This window comes from Cyanistes caeruleus, chromosome 2, assembly GCF_971803275.1.
Source record: "Cyanistes caeruleus chromosome 2, bCyaCae1.hap1.1, whole genome shotgun sequence".
NCBI lineage: Eukaryota > Metazoa > Chordata > Aves > Passeriformes > Paridae > Cyanistes > Cyanistes caeruleus.
Window position 1 is genome coordinate 68,431,908 of NC_141702.1, and position 21,395 is coordinate 68,453,302.

The 21,395-nt window shown below is 38.3% G+C and overlaps 1 long non-coding RNA gene across 5 annotated transcripts; it reads left to right on the forward strand.

Moving 5' to 3' along the window:
* The first annotated feature begins 6,335 nt into the window (after nt 1-6,335).
* LOC111926841 (uncharacterized) lies at nt 6,336-19,646 on the forward strand. 5 transcript variants are annotated; one of them, XR_015283348.1, is made up of 11 exons: nt 6,336-6,374; nt 7,328-7,561; nt 7,825-7,984; nt 8,270-10,557; nt 11,830-12,064; nt 12,706-12,783; nt 12,909-13,020; nt 13,501-13,575; nt 15,119-15,279; nt 15,748-15,883; nt 19,030-19,646. It is a non-coding gene; the product is annotated as an uncharacterized LOC111926841 (long non-coding RNA). The 5 variants fall into 5 exon arrangements; XR_015283350.1 differs by having other exon boundaries at nt 7,825-9,867; XR_015283351.1 differs by having other exon boundaries at nt 7,825-9,273.
* Nucleotides 19,647-21,395: the final 1,749 nt, after the last annotated feature.

Below are 21,395 nucleotides of genomic sequence, written 5' to 3' on the forward strand. Positions count from 1 at the left end.
TAAGACAGTTCTAACAGTTTTTATACTAAACAAAAATAACTTCTTTTCTGTTTCAATTTTCAATTTCTTACATTTAAGAGAAGAAAATAACAGAAATTTTCTCCAAATCCCTCATGCTTCTGAAAATAAACAGTTTTGGATGACATTTCAAATTACAAAAGCAGTTACCAAAATGATGAACATTTTTGAAGTTATTGCCAGCTTTTCTGTTAGTAAAATAAAAAGAGAGAATTTTGGCACAGATTCAGTATTTTTGTCTCTATTTAGATTACAGTGGGTGTAGAATAATAATAAGTCAAAGTGCTAAAAAGATGAAAGTAGAGTACAGCAATAAAATGAGGACAACACAAGAAACACATGGCAATTGTTGAAACAGACGTGAATTAAAATTTTGGTTTCTATTACTCTATAAAACATATCTGCACATATTTCATTAACAGTAAAATGCAATCTGATGGCTTTACATTATAAATAAATATTGATTCATACCAATACCTCTGATCTTCTACTGACTGGGTTGTATTCCTCAGCTGCTCCCCTGAGACATGCCCAGTCAAGTTAGCAGGACTAATGTACGTGTGCAGTCATTTCCCCAAGGTGGTGTGTTACCAATATGGTAAATTATTATATTTATTAAAATAACTCTGTAAGTTCCACAAGAGAAGTTACATTCCTATACTGAATGTCTTCTCAACCTCCTGAATGTCTTTGGCAGCAAGGCAGCAGCAGATGTGCTTTTCTGTGTGATAGCTTCTCAGTTATTTCAAAAAGATAAATAAAACCAGCTCTATTGGCTCTGGACTCCAAGTATACCTTCCTGAGCATCAGGGAAGCTTGCTTTGGTTTAAATCACCCTGTATCTCACTTTAGGTTCTGCCCAATATCAACCAGCAGATCAGCCCATTGGTAGATAGGAAAACAACACTACTATAAAATGTATTGGGGTGAAACACAGTAGGAGAAGCTGGGATGGTCATAGCATGGATTTGCCATGGCTGGAAAGGGCATGGGCATAATGGAAAGCAGCATGTGAAGGAGGCCAAGCAAACTACAGGTTCCTCCTTATTGTGAATAATCACCATTATTTCCACCTTCCAACAACAAAGGGACAGACAGAGCCAAGGGCTCCCACCTTCTCCAAGCACCTACAATTCTATCTCCAGCCCTGCCTCAAACACCCCTTCTTGTCAAAGAGCTCCAAACAAAGAGCTTCAAAAGCCACTTGAGATGCCCCTACCCCAACTCTGATCCCTTCCTTTAGGTTTATTCTGTACTTAGTCTTCAGCATATATTTGATAATGTACAGAACACTGGATTTGTTACAAAAGAATTACAAAGGCTTATTATACTTCCCTCTGTCTTTAATACTTCTGAAAAACTTGGTGCATGTCTGCTTGTAAGAATGGCTCGAGAATTTCAAAAGATGTATCAAATGTTCCTTATATACCTTAACGCCTATTGTTGTCACGTAGATAGTTCCTTTCAAGAGAGGGCCCCAAAATACTTCCTGAAAGGAGGAAGAATTCTACAGTCACTGTTAAAAGGAGAACAGTTTCAATTTTCTTCCTGTGTGTTTTGTTCTGATGTGTCAGCAAGGTAAAAGCTTACTTTTTTGCAGTGTACAACGGCAACACAATAGTATACAAACTTTGCTTCAGTAAGTACACTACAATGTGAAGCCCAGAATGAAAGCAGGAACTAATATAGAGTTAAAGTGTGTTCCCAAGTAAGATAATGGCATCAAAATATGTTAGCCTTAGGAATTTGCAATTGATAAAAATTACAGTGAAAGCCCAATAGAATTATCACAATTCTCTACGTAGTCACAAATAACAGCTCATGAAGCAGAGCTTATTATATAAGTAAATGTTATTATTAACACATAGGATTACACTGTATCACAGACTGCCAGAAATAAAAAGTACCTTCTTTGGCTCAGGAGTATGCAGCCAAACTTCGTGGACCATATGGAGTTTTGGATCTGCTGCCCATGGAAAGCCTACACGGATGCAAAGTCAGAACACTCCAGTAAATCAGAGCACCCATCTTGTCATCAACCCTGGCTGGGACTCCTGGGTGTCCATCATAAACTAGATCACAATGCAAACAAATAGGCTACCACAAAAATTAGGAAGTCTGGCATATATATATAAAAAGATGATTTAAGGGTGTATATATCGTACTGAAAGCAGACATCCTGAGTATTAAGAAAATGACAGAAATTACTTAGCTGCTAATCAAACATATTCACTAAACAATAGACTTGTCCATCTGCTGCAAAGCCCATTAACAGAGCAAATAAATGGCTAGAAGAATAGAAAATATTCAGTCTAAAGCAGTAAATGGGAAAATCTATAATATTTGTTGCAGGCAAATGCTACCCATTCTGATTTTAAAACTGGCTGAAACAGTCACTTACATATAATGTAAAAAAACCCCAACAGAATAAACAAGGAAGTAGAATGTGGTATAGTGTTTGTGTCACATTGTTTATTATAAAGTAAAAGTTATACCAAAACTACTAGATAATTTTGAAGCCACACTTGATTAGATGTAGCCATCACCACTTGATTAAATACATCATGCTTGATTAAACAAGTCCTGAATTGTGAATTCTACAGAATTACATTAATTTTATTTCTCAAATATGCTTCAAAGCAATGCATCCTTTTTATCTCATTTGTTTGCCTTTATGCCCTCTAACTACTTCACAGCAAGTAGGAAACAGATATCTTTGTCTGCAGACATTACAAGTCACCTTTATATTTATTGTCATTTAAGCCATTCCACTGAGTTAGTCCCAAGTTTTTTCGTGTGCTGAATTATTATCTAAAGAGCACTGGGAGAACTTTGCAGCAGCAGGTATTAAGCTGATGTAGACTGGCAGAGCTCCCCACCATGATTCATCTCAGCTGAACCTCTCTTCATGTGTGCTTAAAATAGACTCAAAACTCTGAAAACACCTATTGAATGCTTTCTTAACATGTGACTCCACTTTTGATCCCATTGAAGTAGAAGCTTATCTGATCCTTCTGAATCTGCATAACAAGTTTCCTCATTAACTTCTAGCTCTGAAAACATCATCAGTGTTATCATTAGGAGCACAGACTTTCTCACAGTACTTAGGAACTTGCTTTGCTAAAATCAGGAAGGGAGGTACTATGAAAATGGAAAATAATACAAAATAGGGAAAGTGACTCACAATATATTGAGTTCTTAAAAGGTCTTAGATAAAATGATATTAATAATAACCTTCACTTTCCAATAACAGAACCAAACCTTGTCTTTATCCTCAGACTGAATTTATTTCATGTCAGCTGGCTTCTGACTCACTGAAACATGCTTCATCGGCTCTAATATGTACTGCCTGATGACTTTGCTATGCTACGGAAACATATAGCTCCCTGTAGAATTTTCCAGAGCTATTAGAGTAAAAATATTAGTCAAAGGAGACTTCATGCTTCCTTTTTTGTTTTCCTCATATGCTGCAATGGACATCTCGTTTGAACTTGAGTGGTGTGAATTAAAGGTTGCTTGATTGTCTTGTTTTCATGGACAACTTTGTTAGAAGGATCAATCAATAGGGTCTTCAATGTCTTCATATAGATATGTTAGCAAGGTTAAAGATGCAAAGACAGCATGTAGCTAGATATCACAAAAATATAGTTAAATACAAAAGTATCAAATACATCATTTCACACAAGGTTGGATTTTCATTTGGTTTTGGTTTGGTTTGGTTTTCCTTAACTAGTCATTTGCAGTACTTTGTTGGAGTGTTACAATATTTCCTGTGGTGTTTAATCTAACTGAATGGAGCTCTCTCACAGGAATACCTAATGTGCAGATCTTGAGAAAAATCTGGATCGATCTGTTATGGGAAATAGTCAATGTACTGAAGCCAGCACCTGAAGTGAATACTCTCTCTTCTGTCACCACTGCAACTTGTATCTGTGCCCTCACCATGAGGCAGGACCCAGGCAGCAGTCAGCTTCCAAGCTTTTTTTTCTCAGATCTCCTTCATGGGAAGAGACTTTACTCCTTATCTACCATGTTATTTGTTCTTTCAAACAAACACCACAATGACCTAACTTTCACAAATTATTAAGAAGTTTAGAAGTCCGTTTTGGTTTCTTTTCTGAGTAATTGTGACTTACTACTCTTATGGAAGATGAGAGTACTCTTAAATAAATAGCAGATCACTTTAAGCACAAGCCATTGCCTGGGTCTAAAGGAACTATGGGAAGCTATAAATACCTGTGTGAGTACCCTAAGGATTCAGGAGTTGTGACCTCATGCCTGGAAGTACATAGGCGTTACCTTCTCAGCTGGCAAGGATGAACCCACCACTGCTTAGACACAGCCAGGAGGAAACAGGAGATGTAGGGATACATATTTGAACTCCTATCCTTCTGTCTCAGAAGGGGTCCTGACTCAAAACTAGTTCATCACATGCATGGGAAACAGCCATGAAGTTCCAAGAGTCTGCTGATCCCACTGTAGCCCTGTATGGTACCGAACAAGCTTCATCCGTCTATGCACTCAGCCTGGCACAGGGAAGGAAAGGTTTTGTATGATCTTACATAGGCATCAGAGAAGAGCCAGGTGACAAGAGCTGAGTCTCTGCAACACCTACTGCAACAGCATCTGGGTCAGTAACAAGGACTCCTAGATGCCACAGTAACACACCAAAACCTGCACTCCAGCAACTTGCATCTCAGCACACGAAGCCAAAAACGTGGCTGTGGATTTTCCCATAGCAAGCTCAGCTGTATCTTTCAGAGCAGTGCAGAACCTACACTAATCTGGAAAACAGCAAAATGTAGGAAACACAAAAATGTCTGCACTTCTCACGTTTCTCTGAAAAATTCTATCAATCATTACACTGCCTAAGTGTGATGCGTTTAGTGCTGGCTAAAATCCCCAGCTTACTTACTCATTCCTTGCTGTGAGATATGGATTAGGAGAAGGGCAAACCAGGCTCAAAACTTAAAAGGTATAAATAAACTTTATTAATAGAACTACAAGAATAAGCATCAGAATAAAACTTCCAAAACACCTTTCCTCCCCCTGCCCAACTTCTTTCCTTCTCCAACTAGCAACATAAAGACAAAACCTGAGATGTTAGATCAGATACTAACTACAAAATAGTCTTTCATCAGTACTTTTAGGGAGAGGACCTTTCTCTTGCTGTGCCATGGAGACTTCTCCACAAGAAACAGTTCTCTTGTGGCTTTTCATTTCCACTAACAGCAGCCACCCGGGCAAAAAATTTCTGCATCATGACATTCCTCCCATTTTCACAGCCCTCCTAGAGGTGTGTCCATGGGCCATGAACTCATGGGGTATTATTTTAAGGATGAGTTATTCAAAGGCAAAAGTTCTCTTCATCTGTCTCTGTGATCACCTCTGGGAACAGAGGTTTTCTTCTTCTCTCCCTGGGGGCAAAGGGTCTTCATCAATCTCATCTGTTCAATCTCTCTCTGTTCAAGCATCTCATGGGATCACAGCTACTCCAACATCTACTTGGCTTCATCAATGGATACCTCTGCTCACATCTACAGTCTGAATGCTTCATCCTCCCATACTCTCTGATGAATTAAAGGAGATATTCCAGTATATCATTGTCCATGGACATCTCCCTATCAAAGGAATATTTCAGCCCCATTCAGCATCCCCTCATTCTCCTTCCATCTGAGGCTAGACTCTTTCTTTCACCACTGACCTTGGCATTTCCATGTTGTCTTCCTACGTATGGTCACTCCTTTTTCTCTCCCTGGAGAGAGGAGCAAGGTCTGCAGGTCTCATCTGTGTAGTGAAAGGGTTAAATCTCACCCAGTGGCCGCAGCAGTCACGGTGTTGGATTTCGGGCCATGCTGGGCCCCTCTTTCTGCCTGGCAGCCTCTGGGTGGGAATGGTCCCGGCTTGGCCTGGAGCCCTTGGCTAGTGAGTATCAGCAGCCGTGGTCCGGCCCAGCCTGGGGCCGGGTCCCGCAGCCTCCATCCCCACCTGGGAGCCGCTGGGGTCCGGCCCGGCCTCCGCCAGGCCGCACAGGCCCCGGGAGAGCAGGGCCAGCCTCACCAGAGCTCCGTTACATTTCGAGGCTGGAAACAAAGAGAAGGTGATCCTGGGCTTGTGGTTTTTAAAATGTGGGACTCACAGAGGCAGATCTATTTCTAAATGGCACAAAATGTTGTCAGTTCTCAGAACTAGCCACCTATTGGCCTTTTCTAGCCACAAAGGAAGCTCCCAGCAGCCTCTCTCAAAGAAATCACTTCCATGGGTGTTTTCGTACTTCTCCAAATGTCAATCGATGTGAAACCACCACACTAAACCTCTAAGGATTTGCTGCTGGCTAAGAATGAAAACATTCTAAGGTAAGGTGATGATGATAAAGGGAAAAGATCCTAAGTGGAGAGAAAAAACCCTCATTTAGAAACTACAAACAGCTTTTAACTTATGCCTTTTGGATGAGAGACATTCCTCTCCTGAGCCTCAAAGTTTTTATGGGTTAGAGCCAGGACATTTATTTATGAAATATAATTCTCTACTCTCTTGCAGTTCCCATCTGTGAATCATCGCAAGAGATGTGCAGATCAATACCATTCAAAAAGATGCCCTTCAGATTTAGGGACAGATCCTCTGAAGGATCCAGATGCTAAGGGTTGTACAATGAATGACTATAAACACTTCAAAAAGGATATAGAAGGAAGGAGAAGTGGTGGGTTAGCCCTGTATGTTAGAAAGCTAGAGCTTTATGATGAGGATAATGAAGTTCAGTGTTTACAGGTAAAAAAGGAAGAAGGCCAGTAAGGCAGATGTCATGGTAAGAGTCTGCAATAGACCACAGGACCAGGTGAACAGGTAGACGAAATGCTCTCTAAGAAGCTGCAGTAACTATCACAGTTGCCAGTCTTTTTCTCATGGAGGTGTTACCAGATGTGTGCGGAAATAGCATACAGCAGAGAGAAATGAGTCTAGGGCAATCCTGGAGTGTGTGAAAGGTAACATCCTGACACAGCCAGAGAGTGAGACAGCTAGGGAAGGTGTCCCACTGGACCTGTTTCTTGTGAAGAGAAAAAGACTGGCAGGTGACAGAATAGCTGGAAGCTGTCTTGGGCTTGTCTTCAAAGGCACAGGCTTTGTTTAAAGCAGAATAAGGAACAGAAGAAAATTGGCTGTTCTCATTATGGAATCACATTTACTTTGTGAAAGAGACACAGAATTCCTTATCTACCCCAAAAAAAAAATAAAAATAAAAAGGATTATGTAACATATTCTGAGTATTAATAAAAATGGCCATTTATTATACTTCACTTTTCATCGATAGGTTTCAGGGTCAGCCTTGATTTTCCAGAAGAGAAAATAAGGCACAAAAGGTGGAATGACTGCCCAAAGTGATCCATCAGGCTGACACAGATTTGGAAATAAATCCAAGTTTCCTGAATCCCAGCCCAGTGTTCTGTCCTTAGCAGTAAACAGCTGGACATCTTAGCCAACAAAGAACAACTTTACCCAATCATTCACATGACTCTGAAACCAAAGGCCCTCTGGAAAACACTAGGTATTTACAGTTCTGTGGTCTCTGCTGTGTTTGACTTTTCAAGTGTTTGTAAAGACATTTTTAATGCAAATTAGTGATGACCAAGAGAGAAATGGCTGGCATCCATAATTAGTTGTGACAAAATTTGCCACTCAGATGCTTTTCTACATATTAATATGGCTTTGAAATTTTCACTCTAGAGTCTAGCTCTCATGAGGCTTATTTATCTAGCATCTTTTCATAGGCAACATTTTAATTCAATAATACTTTATGTACAAAAACAGATTTGACAAATGAAGCATCTGTGTGAAATATATCAATTAAATTGCACATGGAAAAGGCAAATCTGAGGCTCTTTGAGAAGAGATTATAACAGAAGTGTGATTTAGAATATAAGCACTGATGAAGATTTTGGAAAAGTATCCTTCCTTTCTTCATGAAAAGGTAACTTGTAGGCAGATGTCTACGCATTTTTAAAGTCTGGAGATTCAATTTTTGTACAGAGTAATTACTAGATAACAAAGGTATAATCACTGACTGGACCATTAAACTTTGGCAAAGGTGACTGAAATAATCTCAAGGGAACCAAGAGCTTGTTTAGAGCAGGGGTATTAAGAAGAAGTAATTAAGTAACAGTGGGAGTGGGAGTCCCAAGAGAAAACATGTTACAATGACAGGTTTTATTGCACAACTCAATTACTGCTTACTATACACTTTATCTTTCTGCAGCAGAAATCTACCACTATTTCAGACCTTCAGAAGCCTGAAGCATTCCACGGATGTCCTGAGTCCCTTCTCTGGTCCTGAAACCAGGTGGCACAGTATAATCATATCCACCCTGGAATGGTAAACTTGCCCTGGAAATAGGATGGCCATAACCAAACTGCCCAGAATTAATAGTTTGTCCTACATTAATTCTCAAACTATTCCAGGAATTACCTGGAAGGCTGCTTATGCACCATGGCTGTGACTGCAGGCGACCTAATTCTGTCTCCCTGCATTTCCCCTGGCACTGTCTATTTAGCAGATAAAACAGAGCCAATAATGACTTCCTAGCAAAAACAAGATGCTTTTCAGGTGTGATGGACAAACAAAGAATGGACAAAGGATGAACAAAGAAGAATGGAGAGGGAAGTTAGGGACAACGTTCTTAACTGGGAAAGCAGGGAGCTAGCAGTGTTGTAGATAAACGTGAGCAATGTAGGATGTAAGAAGAGAGGAGGCTGCAATAGTCAAGTTACAAAAGGCTGACAGAGCTAGTGGAAGGTATGGAGCAACATCTGTGTTTTAAAGCTACTAGACAAGAGGAAACTGAAGTTCAAGTCAGCCCTGGGCAGGGGCTCAGTTGAAGACAATTCTGAGATCTGAGAAATGTGTTTCTGTTCTTGTTGAGCAGAAAGGAAGTAGTAGGGAGGGCTAAGGAGACCAGGTATTCTTGGTTATGGTTATACATCACTAAGCTGGATACCCAGAAAGTAGAGGCAAGCACATGGCCTGAAATCCATCTGTCTAGACTTAGATACCTGAATACCTGGATGTTTAGGATAGAGGGTCTTCCAGACATTGCCAGCTGAGAAGGAAGCCTGCAGTTTATCATCTAGATAATCCAGGATGAGCATCCAACAGTCAGAAAAGAGCCATAGAGATTGGAAGTGAAGCTGTCAAAGGTGTCTGGATGGAGAACCACCCCAGTAACACACAGTAACACACATCCCTGTCCTACTGATGTGCTGGTGAGTCACAGCTTCAATGCGTCCAAGCTCAGGAGTCAATAGTGGGTGCAAAAGTCATTCAAGATGCCCTCTTGGCAAAGCATCTGTGGTTAGAAGTGCTGCAGTCCTTCTAGACAGAGATCACAGAAGCTACAAGGAACCCCAAAAATCTCTGAGAAACAGGTTGAGTCCCTCCACCCAGTCATCATCTAAAGGACTGTAGAGGAAGGCCACAATGTCTGCTACAGTAGTGTAGCCAGCAGGATCTTGCCACCAGAAAAGAGCCTGGGAAACTGTTCTGTCATTTATGGGAGTAATCAAACTAGAAAATACATGTAGGCCACAACAAATAATCACTCTTTCACATGACAGCACACAGATATGATTCGCATGCTGTATTCATCTAGACAACTGAATTTTCAGAGGCATACAGCTCTTACACCTAAATGAGCAAGTTCATTAATGTCAGCCTCTTGGTACATAATCACTGCATAACCACTGGAAGACAATCTGGGGTTTCTGATGAATCAGGGACCATTTCCTCTAGGCCATCTGGAGGCTGCAGCCCCTCTGTTTGGAACGTTTCAAAGATATTGGCACAGTCAAAACATGCTGGTAAATTTCAAGAGCAAAGAATGGGTTTGGTACTGTTCAGGGTTCTAGTCCAGATGTATCCATTCTGGGATGAATAACAGTTTTGCTACAAGCAATTTTGCTGTTTCTTAACAGAAGTCTAAAGTAGGCAAACTTCATACTGGTGGCTAAAGTTGTCATTTTGAAGTGTGATGTGGGTAGTAATATGGTACATTCAGTTGTCCAACAGCTGACGCTTTGCAGTTCTGTGAATACAGTAATGTATACATAAACATTTTGGGGAAAAAAATACATTATAACATTTAGCTTTGCCTGGCAAATTATGTGTGCAACTTAGTGTATGTTTAACTCTGTTTCCTCATACTGACTGAGAGCCACATGGACAGACAGCATGCTGGGGATTTAATTTTTTAAGAATGTTCCTAGGGAAAATGATCTTAAGGACTGAGAAACTCCTGGAAGCTTTTCTTGCACTGAGGTGCCAAAAGAAAACATGAGATTTGAAAACTGAATCCTGAAAGTGTTTGGGCTGGCAGCCAGCATATGGCTCAAAGTTTGCTGTTATCTTTTCTCTCAACATGGAGACACAGTCCTATAATGGCTTAAAGAGCACAGCTGCCCATCTCAAACACTCCTAAGTCCAGAAGAGCTTTGCAATAAGACAAGCCAGAGTGGAGTAACAGGATGACATTAACTCTAGGCCTGACAGAGGTGAGATCTGGTTAGTACATCCCATGTAATGCATCCTTACAAAAATTCCCCCATGGCAAACTGTGTAAAGAAGCAGCTGTTCATGTGCATATCCCCAGTCAAAGAAAGACCACACCAAATTATGGGACAGAGGGCATCTGTACCCACCACTGAAGCTCACCCCCCAAAATATCCCTTGAAATTTGGACTGTAAGTTGAGCCACCACAATGGGAACTTGAGATAAAGGTCAAGGTGGTACTATTGTCCAGATGTTATCTCAGACCTAGGAGGAAGTTAACAAAGATGGGGGAAAAGGATGCAGAGGGACAGTCAGAATCACAATAAGCCCTCATGCTGTACTAAACTAGAAATGCCTAACAGGTCACTGTAATACTTGCTTCTAATACATGCACCCTTTTATACAGTTGTTGACCAAGTACAGCCACCAGTAATGATAGGAGTAGCTGTGGACTGATGCTGCCACATCTAAATGAATATACTTAGAGGTATTTTGATAGATATTGATAAAAATCTTGATGGTGATAATGTTTCTAAGCCTGGAGTGTGCTGCAGTGTATATGTAAATATAAGAGTAACAATTTTGCTCCTGCTTATCAAAGCTTTAAGCCTTGAAGGGCTTTGCTCTGTGGTAGCTGTTTTCCACACTACGCAGTATCAATCATTCTTCTAGAGAGGAACGGATACCCTGTCCTTTCATGGACAACTCCACTCTGCTTTGAAGTGTTTTACAGTCTACTTACCTTCTTAAAAAAAAAAAGTCTGATTTAAAAAATCTGATACACGTTCTAATGCCATTGACTGCACCAGTATTTCTTTGTGCTTATGAACACTTGCAGGTGAAAAATTTGAGATTGACCTAAACTTCTCTTCTGAAGCTGAAAAAAACTAGAATTAACCCAAGTTTACAATAAATAATGTATCACTCATTACCCTTTAGGAAAATAGGGGGACTTGGATCAAAGCTCTCATTTGTATGATATATTTTGGTCTAAGAAAAGCACTTTTATTTATACTGAGATAATGGTAATAAAGAAGCTTTCAGGTGGCCAAGGAGGGATTTTTATGACTCCGAGGCTTATTTATAATAATTATTATTTATTGCCACTTTAAAAAGCTTTTACACCATTACCATGCCTGACTTTTCTCAAGGATCAACAAAACCATAAATATTTTCTGCCCTTTAATGTGCATTTAGGATGAAGTTCCTCTGAGGATGCAGATACTATCTCAGCATCCTTACACTCCCTGACCCCATTCCTTCCCTTCCCTAGGTGCCTCATTGCATGTGCACAGGACCTTGTCTGTAGAAGTTTCCTCACTGCAGAGTGCTTGGTGACACAGAAATGTACGAGTGTATTAGGGAGAGGAGGGAGGCAAGCTGGAAAATGGGCTGCAGTGTTTTGACCTGGATACAATAAGCACCCATACATGAAATGAAACAGCAGTCCTGAGAAAGTACTTTAGTCTGGCTTCAAGTTTGGGTGGATTTAAACCCCCTGCATCCAAGTAAGTCACATACCAAAAGATTGTCCCTGACTTATACAGGGAACGCTAGTTAAGCCTCTTTGTATTTAAAATAATAAACCAATGCCGTATTTACTGCCACTTCATGGCAGTAAATAACTACTTTTACAAGTAGTTCAATTCTTACCTATGTTTCTGCAGACATAATTTTCTGCTTCTATGATATTTCTTTGTCTGGAGCGGGAGGATGGTCCAGCTTTCTCTCCTGTGCAACACCTCATATGACTAGCCTGAATACTGATTTGAATGTACAGAATTGAAATATTCTGGTCCAAATCCATTCCCTAGCAGTCAATTGGGATAGGAGAGATAGGGTAAATATCTGCTTACCAGACGGCAGATTTTTTTTCTTACTATTTGCATTAAAAATATTATCTCAGTTAGGGATACTTCTGCCTACCAATTGTATGGCCATTCACAGCTCAAGGGCAGCTCTGCTATTAGCCACAACATAACAGAGCTTTCTATACATCAAATGAATTTTCAGCTCGAAACAGTAATCAAATCAAAATAACACTGACAGAACAAACCAATGACTCCATGCTAAGACACTATTAAACCATAGTGACTAATAGCAGAAACTATCTTGTCTCCTTTCTGACTCACTGATATCTTGTTTTCAGGTTACCTATTTGCCTTTATGACCAGAAATTAGAAAATCGTGAGAACTAACTGGAAAAAATAGGCCTGCAAAGGACCAGGTGAGTCACCATGCTTTGTCTTCCATAATCAAGTTATTTTATCATTGTTTTTAAGTCCATATAATTCCAGAAGGATAGCCATTCCCCTACCATATACCCAAGGATGATGGTATCAATATCCACAGCATGTGATTCAAACCCTCAATGACTGCAATGCACAATGCAAGGAGAGATTCGGAGGCTGGAATAGGGGCTGCTGCTTCCACAGGAGAACAGCTCTTGAGGCTGCAAAGTGAGGTGAGGCATCATCTCCTCCCTAGCATCATCCTTCTTCCAGTCAGGGAGAAAAAATAAAGAAACCTGATAGAAGAAATTTTATGTGTTCCTGTGCAGAGAAATTTATTTCTATCACTGCTAGAAAGTAGCAACCAACAGTGGTCCTAAATTGGAACAAGCATTTCAGCACTGCTTGTTGGGATGGATTTCACATGAACCAACTATGAACTATAGTGATTACCACAAAATCACACCAAGCTAGAGGCAAAGTTTAAAAAAAACAAACCAAAACCAACAACAACAACAAAAAAATAACCCTGCCAAAAACACAAATGAAAAAAACCCAAATCAACTCACAAAAAACTCCCCAAAATTAAAAACCCAAAACCAGAACAACAAACCCTGAAAAACTCCAGATATTTCATACAGTTCTGGGGGACTTGTTTCCTCCTTTTTATTTTTTTGTTGTTTTTGTAGTTTATATGGCACCTTGTTTTGCAGAAATCTGAGGTAACGATCAGAAGCCAAGCATCTTTCTTGACTGGGAACAGGTTGGAACCTATAAATTATTAAGAGGTAAACAGAAATGTAAAGACAATATTCAGACATGAAAGTGAGCCCCAGGGGGTGCAGTACAAGATGGGAGAACAATGAAAAGCCATGAACTTCTCACTACCTCGCTGGTGTCTCCTGGGTTTTCCCACACTTGCTGGAGAGCCTCAGGTAACTCCAGGGGTACACTGAAAGTATTTAGAGTTCCTACAGTGAATTTCTCCTCAATATCCTGGATACTTGGTAAGAACAATCATGCCAGAGAGAGAACATCTTCTCCTGAATAAAAAAATCAGAATTAAAACACTCTAGCCTGAAGATCTCTGACTATAGCCCCATATGGCTGGAGGGCCTTACCTTACTGCTGGGAAACCCCTTTAGTTCCCTGAATTCAAAAATTTCTCCAAGGGCAGTCCTGCAGAGTTAGAGCTACATTTACAGCATATGCTACACAGAACATTTAGAGTTAGAAACTTGCTTTTATTTCTGTATTTTATGGGTTTCTCCATGACGATTTTGAGGGGTAAGTAGTTTGGTTTTGAGTAAGTGGAATGAAGCAGGGCCACAAGCCCCTACCCCAGCTCATTTTTAGTGATATGCTAAATCAAGTTCTTTTTCATTCTGCAGTCCCAGACTTAACTGAGAAGGAATATAGGTGGGTGGCAGCAGTGTGCTGGGTTCATACAGCAGAGTATAATAACAATATCCTCTCGTATCCTAATGAATTCCCATTTATACAGTGTACTCATTCCCAGAACTTCCAAAATAATAACATACACATAACTCCCCTTTAATTTGTGCAAAATCCCTTGAAAGGTATGCAGTAGAAATATGCAAATATGGCAGGCGATACAATGACTCCACTGAGTGAAAACAAATAAATTAACATAGTCTTTAGCAAATCCTCTTACTTGGGAAAATCCTATTCTTTCAGACAAAGAAAATGTCTCCTTTTTTTTTTTTTTTTAATAAAGAACTATCTCTGAAAACAAAATGCCTCTGCAGGCATAAGCACAGGATTACTTTTTAGAAATCACAACTAAATTTCTTAGAGCATTTTCTATTCCACCACATGTCCCAGTATACCTCCTGGCTGTTTTGCAAGCACCTGAGGGCTCGAGAGAGAGTCACACTTTCAAGCCTATAAATTGTTTTTTCTTTCAACTCTACTTGGTTATGATTTGCTTGAACAGAAAATTGCCCAGTTCAGAAAAGAGGAAAAAAATTAGAGACCCTTAGCAGACTCAGAGGACAGAGAAAAGACAGTAAGGAAAAGGTCCTTTCTGATAATAAAGCCCTGGGTAAAAAAAAAAAAAAAAAAGGAAAAAAAAAGGTTGTTTTCACCAGCTAAGACTGCAGCACACTAATTCTGTCTTGAGGCAAAGCCAAGGGGATCTGTCTTCACCAGGCTTTCCTAAGGGCTGAAATTGGGGATGCTTCAAGGACAGATCCAAAGCAAGATAAAGCAGAGAGCACACAGAACCTGGGAATATGACTCCTTTACTTGGACTAAGTGATAAACTGTATCCAGGCTCCCATTTTAGTGTGATCTCCTATCTATGAGCAGGTACACCATGGAACAGAACTGGTGGTAAATGCCAGACTCCTAGCAAGCACTGGACCTGCTGTGCCTGCCCCAACCCAGCTAAGCCTGTGTCTGCACTGGCACTTCAGTTGCTCTCAGTAGGCATCTGACAGTACCTCTGCCACCAGCAGATAACCAAACAGGTAAAAAGAGTTGAATCATTCCCAAATAATTAACTTCCCTTTCTTCTTCCCAGGCAGCAATCCACCTAAAACTGGGATAAGGACAGATAGAAGGCAGTGACGCTGAATAAAGCTTAATTACCATTTTCATTCATTCATATACATCTAAAGCCTGTAACACTCAATAGAAATCTTTCAACCATGATTTTATGATACGCTTTCCAAAGACTTTTGCCATTAATTTGGTTTATTCTTAAGTATATACACCTAGAAAAGACACACACATATAAATTCTGTAGAAATTAATGGAGAGCTTTTTCCTACTACTTGACCTATTTTATGCATGTTTAGACTTACTTGATCACCCAGCCTTTGCAAATGTTGCAGGGACATACCATAATATCAGCAGCATACCTTGCAACCTTCTGCAGGCTTTGCAGAAAATGTTCAAAAACTTAAACACCATGTTATACAATGAACCCTTGACAGGTGAAGAATTAAGAATGAAAGAAGTTTGTACACTTTGGACATGTCTTAGAATGTTTATTTCAGATCCTTGAGCCCATTTTGGACTGTGAGAAACTTCAGCACTGGTCTCTGTGACATCTGCTTGTGTCAATGATGGGTAAGAGGCTGCAAAACTGTACAAATCTCTCTCCCTTACCTGTGGCTTTCATTACAAATGTTTGGTTTAATACAAATAATATTGCTTCTAAGTTGTTATGAAAAACCTGTATGACAACAAACAAAACAGGAAGTTGTAAAATCACAGAGTCACTGGTTTGGCTTTTTTTTTTTTCTTTCCAAACGAAATATATGACTTAAGACCTAAAATTAAAAAAAAAAAAAAAAAAAGAAAAACAAAATTTCAGACATCTAACTTATGAAACTTTTTACCAGAAATTAGAAAGAAATGTGATAGTCATGCCATATTTTCTGCTGCTATAGATCTGAAAGTCAAAAACAACTATCTTTCTTTTCTATGGCAAAATGTTTCACTAAGACATCACCAACCAAGTTGACACATGTATCAGAACTAAGAAAGTTCAAGTCCCAAATCATCTATTCTGCTAGGCCAGGCATCAGACATACTATCTGTGTTCTTCAAATCTGTAAAACTGAGACTATAAATTGAAAAAAATACATATATACATACATATATATATATATAGATAGATACAAAAATGTAACTTTTATAGAAGAGATGATCTAAAGCAATAGTATTTTTCAAAAAAGTTACTATTCTTGAAAAATAGAAATAAATACTACCATATTTATATGGTAGCACTATATATATATACAAATTCAAATGTATATATTTAAAAATATATATAAATTCAAATATACATATTATAAAATATATATTATAAATACTACTATATATAATGTATAATATATTTATAATATATTTATAATATATAATATATATTATATATGGTAGTATTATATATTATATATATAAATATATATAAATTCAAATATATATATACATATATATATATATGTGTAACTTTTATAGAAGATACAAGATGATGTAAAGCAATAGTATTTATCCAAAAAATTACTATTCATGAAAAATAAAAATAAATACTACCATAAAGAGAAATATGGTGGGAAATTAGTGGTTTGTGTGCTGAGGATCATCATGGGTAGAGGAAGGTACATAGATGTATTTGTGCAAAATACAGCAGGGTGACTTCATGTTCAACACATCTTGGTGAATCAGAGCAAGGCAAGCCCAGAGCACATGTCCCAGCAGAGACAGAGGGCTGCAATGACTGGAAGTCAGGGGTGAGAAAAGGCAGAAGCCTGGCAGGGCAGCAGCTGGTGGGAAGTGAAGGAGTGCTGCTGAGGAAGCATTTACAGGCAAGGCAGGTGATTGGCATTAGGTGAACACTGAGGAACAGTGCTGCATAGTTTTGGATGCCTTCTTTGCAATATTTGCTTCCTCTTTGCAAAACTTCTGGGACTTGATGATTTTGTCTTAGTGGTAATGGGTTATTTTTTTTCTCCCTTGAGCAATGTGTTTCAATACTTGGTTAATTAGATTTTTTCCTACTTTGCATGGTGCACACTGAAGATAAAAAATGACAGAAGAAGTATTGCATCTATAAAAAAAAAAAACAGAAAGAAGAGAGAAAGGAAAGATGTGCAAAAATAAAAGAGAGACATTGTCACTGCCAGCATTTAAAATTAATGACATCTGGAAAACCTATATCTTGTTGTTTAAGGATTTAAATTATCTTCAGTATTTTCAAACAAACAGTACACACATTTTGTTGGGAAACTCATACTTAAAAAGTTATCTTACATTGTAAAGAATGCTCCCTTCTGGGAGTATACATTTATGAAAAATATGGCTGTGCCTTTCACTTTCCAAGTCAAAAAGAACAGTGCTCAGAATCTCCTAGAAGTGAGATCAGTGTAGCTTTCCTTTTTTCAGTACAGTCAAAACTTGACAGCAGGATAAAAATATATTGGGTACTAATACTAATAAATCTAGGTAGAAAACTCTGAAAAGAACATCAATATTTTGTTTTCCTTATATTCTTGACCACTGCACTCAAACCTCACATTGATTACAAGTAATCTCCTTTACTATGTTAAATTTTTGCCATTTTGGAAATTACATTTTATTTTTCCTGGTTTAGGAACAAGGCTCAAAAACAGTGGGAGAAAGCATTTTAACTTTGATCTTGCTTTTCACAGTGCCAGTCTTTTTGTCTCATATATCATGCACTCTTTCCTTTATGTCCTCTGAAGATTTTCAGAAGTCCAGAGATACTGGTTTTATTTAACATTTTTATTCCTACATGTAGTAAACCTGTAAATTTAACTGGACCAGATTTTTTTACAAAGACTTAATTAATAGACCATAAATATATTCAGTGGCAGCATTTTTGCTTAAGTTTATCTCGCCCTTCAGATAACTATTATTTTGCTTAGTACAGTCAATTCTAAAGTAAGTTAGCTAATTTAAATGAAAGCAGAAAAATAAAATATTCACATATTTTGTTCAGGTTGATAGATTTGTATTTAATTGAAATACCTAAAAATCTTAAATATTATACAGCTGACCCATATCTAGTTAAATGTAGTGAGACTTGTAGGGAAACCTAATTACAAGATAATATCTTTATAGGAGAGTGTTTAATGCAATACAAGGAGTATTATTAGAAGTGAAGATAGGAAATTAAAAAATTTGGACTGTGCAGTACATAAAGAAAAGTCTTTCTGCTAACAAGTACTAGTAACTTTAACACAATTTGCTTTACTGTTTGATGGAAACACAGCAAACACTAGTGGGTAAAGGAGGAATTCAGGCTTGCATACAGAAGGAATTCTTTCCAGCTTTCAGACAAAAAAAAGAGCCAAATGAAATATCTGATCAACCATGTGTTTCCCAGATAACCTGTCCTTTCTTCTCATCCAGTCCTCTTTCATGCTGATGAAAGTTGTGAAAAGCATTACCACCTGGTCTTATTCCATTGGAAATCCCAACCACAATAGCCACAATTAACCCATGTGGCTAAGAAAATCTATGTAATCAGTTTCTGATATTGTACAACTCCAGAAGTACTGCTGTAAGCAACAGAGGCAGTCTTGTATGAGCAGTTCTTTTCTTAACAAAGAAATCTTTGTCATATATTTTAAAAGTCTTATTCCTCAGGGGAACTCTCTATTGCCTTTTCCAAGTCTGTGGCATTTGACCTCAGTGCCTACTCTTATTTTTTATTAACATGCCAAATTATTCTCTCCCTTTTCCTACAGGAAACATGTGGAATATGAAAAAAACCAACAACAACAAAACGCAAATACAAACAGACAAAAAACCCCACCATCATCAAAAACCTAAGGAAAAAGAAAAGGGTCAAATAAGAAATTGCACATGAGAGCTTCCAGCAGGAAAAAAAAAAAAAAAGATGTATTCTATCAGAAATTTTGAAAGAAACCAAATTTCCAGCATCCTTTACCAAAAAATACTTTGTTTGTTTAGAGAAGCATACAGTAATAGAAACTGTATTTCATGCAGGAAATTCTAATTTTATTTTTTTTTTAAAAAAAAGAAGGTTATTTGAGCAGCAGAAACCAAACAGGGTTTGATTCCAAAACAGGAACATTTACCTTTGTAAGAATGAGAAAAACAGTGTTTGTACTTTTTTTTTTTTGAGGTCTTTTAGGAAATAAGGGATACCTGCCATTCACTCCAAGGATTGTATAGAATTTAGCTGCCAGGCTGCACAAATAACAGAAAATTTCCTGCTGGCATATGTTTTATATTTGCAACGTCACTGTTACTTGGCACATCTGGCCAATGTCAAAAATGCCCATTTCTGATATCTCTTGAAAACCAACCATCTGTGATGCAATATGTAAAGTATCCATAAATTGACTAAACTTCATTAAACAAGAATGATAAGGAACATTGTGATGTGTGTATACATTTATCAGTAGAAATAACAGGACACATGCCAGCTTCTTCAAGGGGAATGGACAAAAGTACAATGAGAGAAAACAAAGGAGCTACACAGAATATTGCTAGTTTGCAAAGTATCAGTAAAATCTAAGCAATTTATCAGCCTACCCTTCACCAATTTTCAATAGCTTCCAGTTCAGATGACTTTCTCCAGTGGGCAGCTGCTCTGGTTCACAGGCTGCTCCTAAATGCTTCAGTAGGAATCATGGTACAGTACCATGTGAAATAATGCAGGTGTTACTTCCCATAATCTTGGATATACCAGCATAAGTGTGTTTCTTTCTGATTCCACCAAATTCTGTGGAAATTAGCTGAGTTTAATGTTCTATCATTTCATGTGTTTAAATTACCTGTTTTATTCTCACAGTCCCCTAAACTCTTAAATTTGTTCATCTGTACCGTACTTTGACTTAATTCTTAATCTTTGGAAAATTATTTCTTGATAATAAGTGGATTTACCAATTATAAAATATTATGGCTAATAGTTAAATATGTGTACTACAGCAGAAATATTGTACAAGATGCCCTAATGGAATTCCCTATATTTACAACTATTTACAAAGGGAAGATGTATCATTCTGTTGATGCCAGTTTGTCACATCCTTTGAGGATGAAATGCACTATTATTTACACAAAACATGACAGCATCAAAGCCAGAATTATTCAGGAAAAAACCTTCTATTTCACAGTTGGAAACAAATATAAAGTCCAATCTGGGACATTCATCCTGGTTCAGTCATTGACTACCCTCATAAATGTAGGTGCTATTATTTTTTCTGTGTGATCCATCACAGTAGGCACAGGAGCCCTTCAGCCCAGTAATCACAGAATCATAGAATCGTTAAGGTTAAAAGGCCTCCAAGACCATCAAGTCCAACCATTAACCCAGCACTGTCAAGTCAAATACTAAACATGTCCTTATTGTCACTAAATGTCACTATGTCACCAAACCATATAATGCAGCTCATGCCTCAGGCTGTTCCCAGGGTTTGCCAGGGCTCATCCCTGAGGTTTGTTCCTTGTCCCACTCTGCGCCTGCCGAGTTCTGCCTGTGGCTTCACTGCTGCTTGGCTTAGCTGCAAAAGCCATTCTTTGTATGAGTACTTACCAAACACACCATACAGAGTGACCTGGACTTTCAGAGCAATGAATAACAGGATGTAAAAACCTGTAAGAAAAACATTACCCCCAGCAGATCCTAGAATGAAGGCGAGGAAAGCATTTATTTTAACACCATCTTCCTCTTGGCAAAGGACTCAGGATGCTGATTTCCCAGTGAACTCCTCCAAAGAGACCCCACCATTAACCTTAGAACACAAAGGACAGTGCTATGAGGAACATGACGTTAAAGTCCACAAAATATGCATTATTATTTTAACTTACATTTTATTGTTGAGACCTTTTCTGTGCAATAACATTATTTTATTTGTTCTCTGCTTAGATCTGAATTAATAATAGTTATTTCAGTAGAATGCTTAGGTTCCAGTTATATAAATCTTTAGCCTTATATATTAGAATTCTTTTTCTTCGTTGAATATAAAAGCAGGCACAAGAGGTGTTCCAGCTCAAATAGATATTAACTGAAATTGACTTATTTATATCTGTTGGTTTGGGTAACCTGTTGGGATTGCATTTAACCATTTTCAACACAGTGATCAGC